The sequence below is a fragment of the Pristiophorus japonicus genome, chromosome 25 (genome assembly GCF_044704955.1).
Source record: "Pristiophorus japonicus isolate sPriJap1 chromosome 25, sPriJap1.hap1, whole genome shotgun sequence".
In the NCBI taxonomy this organism is placed as follows: domain Eukaryota; kingdom Metazoa; phylum Chordata; class Chondrichthyes; family Pristiophoridae; genus Pristiophorus; species Pristiophorus japonicus.
The window spans coordinates 24439635-24446599 of NC_092001.1; positions in this window are offsets into that span (position 1 = coordinate 24439635).

Sequence of the window (6965 nt, forward strand, 5' to 3'; positions counted from 1 at the left end):
AAAATGTGTTCATTCAAGGAACCTTATTTACTGTGCAAGCCTCATTTCCTCCCTTCTTTCACATCTGTACATTTATCACAGAAAAATAAATTAGTGACCTTAAATTTGGACATTTTGGGACAAGAACAGATAGATACAGTTGTTTTGTCGGTTACACCAGCATCAAAGTCCATGGCACAGCCCTGGACAAGGTGGACTAATTCCCATATCTCGGGAGCCTCCTATCAACAAGAGCAGGCATTGACGACGAGATCCAACACTGCCTCCAGTGCTCCAGTGCAGATTTCGGCTGCCTGAGGAAAAGAGTGTTTGAAGACCAGCCCTCAAATCTACCACCAATCCCATGGTCTACAGGGCTGTAGTAATACCTGCCCTCCTGTATGGCTCAGAGACATGGACTATGTACAGTAAACACCTCACGTTGCTGGAGAAATATCACCAACGATGTCTCCGCAAGATCCTACAAATCCCCTGGGAGGACAGATGCACCAACATCATTTTGGCCAACATCCCCAGCATTGAAGCACTGACCACACTCGATCAGCTCCACTGGGCAGGCCACATAATCCACATACCAGACACGAGACTCCAAAAGCAAGTGCTCTACTCGGAGCTCCTTCACGGCAAACGAGTCAGAGGTGGGCAGCGGAAATGTTACAAGGGCATTCTCAAAGCTTCCCTGATAAAGTGCAACATCCCCACTGACACCTGGGAGTCCCTGGCCCAAGACCGCCCTAAGTGGAGGAAGTGCATCCAAGAGGGCGCTGAGCACCTCGAGTCTCAACGCCGAGAGCATGCAGAAATCAAGCGCAGACAGCGGGAGGAGCGTGCAGAAAAACAGTCGCAACCACCCCTTCCCTCAACGACTACGTGTCCCACCTGTGACAGTCTGTGGATCTCGTATTGGACTGTTCAGCCACCAAAGAATTCATTTCAGCAATGGAAGCAAGTCTTCCTCAAATCCGAGGGACTGCCTATGATGATGATTGTTACATCTAATCATCAGCCTGCCTAAAAATGGCCTCTGACGATAATCTGTCACCAGGCGCCATCAGTCGCCATGTGATTCCACCATCATATCTTCATTCATCACCTAACTTTCACCCTAACTAGAGCTGCTTTCACTGGCCTGACCATTCCCCATACTGAGGCTCTCTAATTCCCGAGCACAGCATAAACACTGGCATGGATTGGTTCGTCCGAATGGCCGATTTCTGTGTTATATATCATAAGTAATTATGGAGTCTCGGTGTAAGTGATCACCGGATTTGATGCCTCAACGTTACTGGTCCCTGAATTTCTTGTCACGGTATTAATAATCCCTCAATTTGGTGTCACGATGCAGTTAATCCTGGATTTGATGTCTCATTGTAACTAGTCCCTGGATTGGTGTTACGGTATGTGTTCCAGGATTTGATGCCTCAGTTTGAGGCGTCCCTGGATTTGATGACTTCGTGTAAGTGGTCCCTGGTTTCGTGTCATAATGCATGTGGTCTCTGGATTTGGTGCTGCACTCTATGCTGTCCCTGGATTTGATGTCACAATGTAAGTGGATCATGGATTTGTTGTCAACAGCACATTGCCACTGGGATTGAGGGCAAACCCGCCACCCAGCAACTCATTCAGCATAGAATGATCCCGCATTAATTCACCAGAACCAGCCCAGTGCCTGCAAGGAACTGCAACGCTACATGTCTAACTTCAGTGAAACACACGATCAAAACATTTTAAAGGAAAAATATACCCCATCATATTTGAACGGGGGTAATTAATTGGCAGTAATTAATCTCCTACACTCATACACATCCTTCATCCCTACTCTGCAACCCCTCACCCAACTCTTCCATCACCCTATTTCTCTCACATCCTCATCCCAACTCCTCTATCAACCCTACTCTCCAAACACCTCACCCCAATACCTCCCTCATCCCTATTCTACAAGCCCCTCACCCAACTCCTCTTTTACCCCTACAATTTCACTTTTAACATCACTTACACAAGTCATCCACAGTGGAGGTAAATCTGCGGAGCTTCTGTGTGATGGTGAGGTGATCACTGGACAATAAAACACAGAGGCTGGTGGGTGGTCGCTCAGTTCCCTCGGTGAGATTTAATCCCCTTTCCCACTGAATACTGTGGACAGATGGTCACCTTGGTAACGGAATGGTCATTGTGACATCACTTTCTAACCAAAAGCGCACAAGGCAATGGGTCATCAATAAATGGTAAAGGGATTAAATACACTGCAATTACATTGTAAATAAATGAAATAAAATGCTGGAAAATAACTCGTGACGATAATAACTTATCTCTGTGGAACTGGCTAGCAAACATTAAGAATGATGTGTTTTATTACACACACAGACATATATATAGAGATAATTGCAAAGACTTTGTGTGCACACTTTTCAGTTGTTCTGCTTAGCCTAAAGCGGTTATTTCCTTAGGTCTTTTGGACCCTGCGGGAGCCCATCCAGCGGTGCTTGCTGCGTCAGGATATAAAGAGACCGCCCGCTGTTGCTCCTCCAACTGCCTGGGGAAATGGAGCAGATATTTAAAGGGACAGGGTGTCCCTTTTCTCTGTCAATTTATGCTTAAAGAAACAGTTCAGTTTACCTCGGATTGTCGGAGGACTTCACGAATCGAGCTCCCATTAACAGTCGCTCTCTTCTGTACTGTGCAGTGATTGTAAAGCTGCCTCATTGTTTCTATGATCCATTTGACTTGCTTGTGTAATTTGAAAAGATTTCAGAATTGTGCAGTGTGACGAAGGTTTTTTTAAAGGTGGAGTAAATTGGTTTCAAAATATTCTTTGTAACCCTCCCCCAACTCCCACAAATTTTAAAGCACTGCCATACTGACTGGGAAGTTCCCAAGTTCGATCCTTGATCTGGGCTGTTCGTTGATCTCAGCCAAGGCAGCAGTTCATGGGTTATAATTGTCCTCAGTACTACTGTGCTAAATATGAGTAAAAATGATCCACTGGCCCTGCTCTTGATACCGATCCAGTGACATCAATTGGAAAGTGTGTGGATGTAATTTGAGGGCAGGTTTGGACTCGGCTCTGATGCCTGCCACAGTGGAAATCCTGCTGGCACTCACTGAGTCGATTGATGGTGAGGCACCAGAGATAAATAAATGTCTGTAGAATTGCACCCAGCCAGATTCAGCACTTTCTGGAGAAAATAACTCGCAGACGATTAAATTAATGTTGATTTTAGACAGTAAGGATGGAGGGAGAGTGTCTAGAATAAGGGATTTACAGCTTAGGAGGGGACAGAATGTTACATAGAATCTAGAATTGTCGGTTCTGAACTTCTATCCTGTATTTAAAGTACAACGTTTGTAACCTCCATTTGCAGGCTATTTAAACGGGACGGTCTACAGCTTGGAAACTCAAACCAAACAGCGCGGCAAGATTTGAGAGAGTCACCGGATTCACCTGGATCACCTTATCATCAGCCTTTGGAAAAACACCAACGACAGCGGGGAGAAACAGGACACAAGTTCTGTGTGTGAATGCACCTTCAACCAATCGTCGAGCCTATGAGACTCGTGTGCCCAGCTGACTCAACACTGTAAATGTGGGGACAGTGGGAATGGATGTAGATGCGCGTTGGGTGGAAACACATCAGAGAGAGGCCGTTTACCAGCTGAATGTGGAAAGAGATTCAGTCTCTCATCTCACCAACTGACATTTGAGGTCTTAGATAACAGACTTACTCCTGTGAATATACAGCTGTGTTATTGCGCCGTGATATTTTTACTTTTCAACTTGTTGACTGTAAACCTTTGCCAATTGTTGATGTGATCAGTTGACTAGCACATATTTTTAAAAAATGCATTTCGTGAGTAGAATCAAATACAAATTGAAACCAGCTTTGCAGGCGTGATGCTCTATTCACACATCGAAGGTTTGAGAGATGCTGTGGGGTACACATTACGTCCTATAGCTGAAAGTTAGTAACAGACTGGGTTTTTTTTTTGTTTAGTGATCCCGGGCCTGTTAGCTGTACCTACCCTGGACATCAAGGCAAAGAGAGGCACTCTGTAAGGTATGGGGAACTGGGACTTATCCCTGAGAGTAACCAAAGGCATGAGAACTGAAACAATCTCGAGTTAGAAAGGAGAAAAGGCGTGAAGCAGTCAGTGACAGGATATCAATTAGTCTTCTCTTATCATGGAGATATCAAATTTCGACACACTGCGTTATTTGAAATATCAAAATATTAAACTTCAGCACAGTTTTAAGGGTTATTAACATCAGTAGAAACAAATCCCAACTGACAGAATGAACACGCGTCAGTCAGGATGCGATTAACAGCACTAATAACAATATAACCCAACCCCTGCAATCACTTTTTGAACTCGCAATTCAGATGACAGTGAATCCTTCCCACACTTCCCCAGTGTGAACTCTCTGGTTTTTCAGCAAGTGAAACCCTGCCCACACACAGAGCAGGTGAACGGCCTCTCTCCGGTGTGACTGCGACAATGAAATTCTAGAACAGACGGGGAACTGAATCACAGTTTCCACATTCCCACGGTTTCTCCATGGTGCGGGTGTCCTTGTGTCTCTCCAGTTGAAGTTTGCTCCACACACAGAACATGTAGTTGCTCCCCGCTGTGAATGGTGCGATGTTTTTTTCAGGCTGTGCAACTAGTTGAAGCTCTTTCCACAGTGCACTGGAACACTCTCACTCGGATGTCTGTGTCTTTTTCCAGTCACACTGATGTTTGAAATATTTTCCCACAGAGAGAACCGACAATCATTGCTCCTTCCACATTCGAAGGCCGACGATGTTCATCATTTCTAGCTTACATTTTTGGGTTCAGACCTGCACCCGCTGTGCGCAGAGTGAGAATAAAATCAATCAGCAGCTCATTTTCTCTGCTGGTCACTGGGCCTTTTGTGCCGGCCAAATAGGGTGAGCCTGTGCTGCCCCAGTAGGATGAGCCGGTGCTGCCCCAATAGGTTGAGCCTGTGCTGGCCAGATAGGATGAGCCAGTGCTGGCCAGATAGGGTGAGCCTGGGCTGGCGCAATAGTGTGAGCCTGTGCTGGCCCAATAAGGTGAGCCTGGCCTCGCCCAATAGCTGGAGCCAGGGCTCACCCAATACCATGAGCCTGGGCTGGCCTAATAGGGTGAGCCTGTGCTGGCCAGATAGGGTGAGCCTTGGCTGGCCAGATAGGATGAGCATGTGCTGGCCAGATAGTGTGAGCCTGGGCTGGCCCAATAGCATGAGCCTGGGCTGGCCTAATAGGGTGAGCCTGTGCTGGACCGATAGGGTGAGCCTCTGCTGGAATGATAGGGTGAGCCCGTGCTGGCCCGATATGGTGAGACCGGGCTGGCCCAATAGGGTGAGCCCGGGCTGGTACAATAGGGTGAGTCCAGGCCCAGTGTCACCAGACAACAATGAGAACAACAAGACACCCTTTCAGGGACGCTGACCAGGGCACAAACATGTGACCAATCATACTGACAGACACCTTGAAGCCCCGCCCACACTTTGTCCCTGCACAAAGGGCCGCACATGCGCCGCGAGACCCGCCCTGCCCAAGATGGTGACGCTGAGTTCGCTCCACTGGGTGCACTGCCCAAGATGGCGGCGGCTGAGCATGCACCCACCGGTGGGAAAAAAGAGTTACCGCCAAGAAAGGTGCCAAAAAAACGGTCACCAAAGCGCCACCAAAGGGCGGCAAGAAGCGCAGAAAGTCGAGGAAGGAGAGTTCCACCAACTACATCTACAAAGTGATGAAGCAGGTTCACCCCGACACCGGCATCTCCTCCAGGGCCATGGGCATCATGAATTCGGTTGTGAACGATATTTTGGAGCGCATCACGGGCGAGGCTTCTCGCCTGGCCCGTTACAACAAGCGCCGCACCATCAGCTCCCGGGAGATCCAGACCGCCGTGTGCCTGCTGCTGCCCGGGGAGCTGGCCAAACACGTCCTGTCGGAAGGGACAAAGGTGGTGACCAAGTACACCAGCTCCAAATAAAACTGCATGCTGTCCTGAGAGATCAAACCCAAACTCATGAGCCACCACAACCTCACTGAACGAGCTACACAAACCTTTAAAATCGATTTACAGTAATTATTTCCCGAGCAAGTGTGCTTGACATCCTTAAAAGTTCCAGCTGTAGATTTGAATTCTCAGATCAGCAGCTTCACTCTCCGGATGGACCTTAGCGTCGTTGTTGAATTTCCCACCAAACTACAAACACGGTCCCTGGTCGCACTTTCCCTTTGCTCTCAGACCCGTTCATTTACACCGCCTGCCGATGAATTAAGAGCTTGTTTTTGGGGTGAGACCCAAGACATTAGACACCTCGTTCTCTCTCATGCCCCCTTTAATTTAAACAAATTCTTGTTGGGGGTCAAACTATTTATTAACCCGACACTTCCCGCAATGTAACAACCCAGAATGGGAGTTCTTACAGAGACCAGAACCGGGACAGTTTGAACACTCTGTCCCTCTTCTCTTTTCACTGAAAGACTCCAAGTTCTGCTCACACTCCTGTCTTTCCGGGGGATCGATCGATAATCTATGAAAGCCCAGTTTTAGAAAGATTGAGCTGCAATGTGTTCCTTTACAGAATCAGTGGGGATTGATTCCCGCCCATTACAGATAGTTTGAAATAGAAATTAATCCTGATTGTAACAGCCAGGAACTTGCAAGGGAAGTATGGAATCAGACAAAAGGAACTAAAACGTGTTGCGAAATCTTTGACCTTTATTAATCGGCTATTTTTTGGTGGATTTTTTGAAATTAAAAATACGTTAGCTGCTGACTGTTGAAGATAGTAATTGGTCATCGGAAAAGTTCACAGGTGTTTCAATGAAGGACCTAATATTCCAGATTACGAACTGCATCTTGAAGCGGGGAAGATGCCTGTGCGTGGATTAATTTAACGTGTGGTTGCCGTTGAACACCAACCACCACACGGGCTTGACAGAACTAGG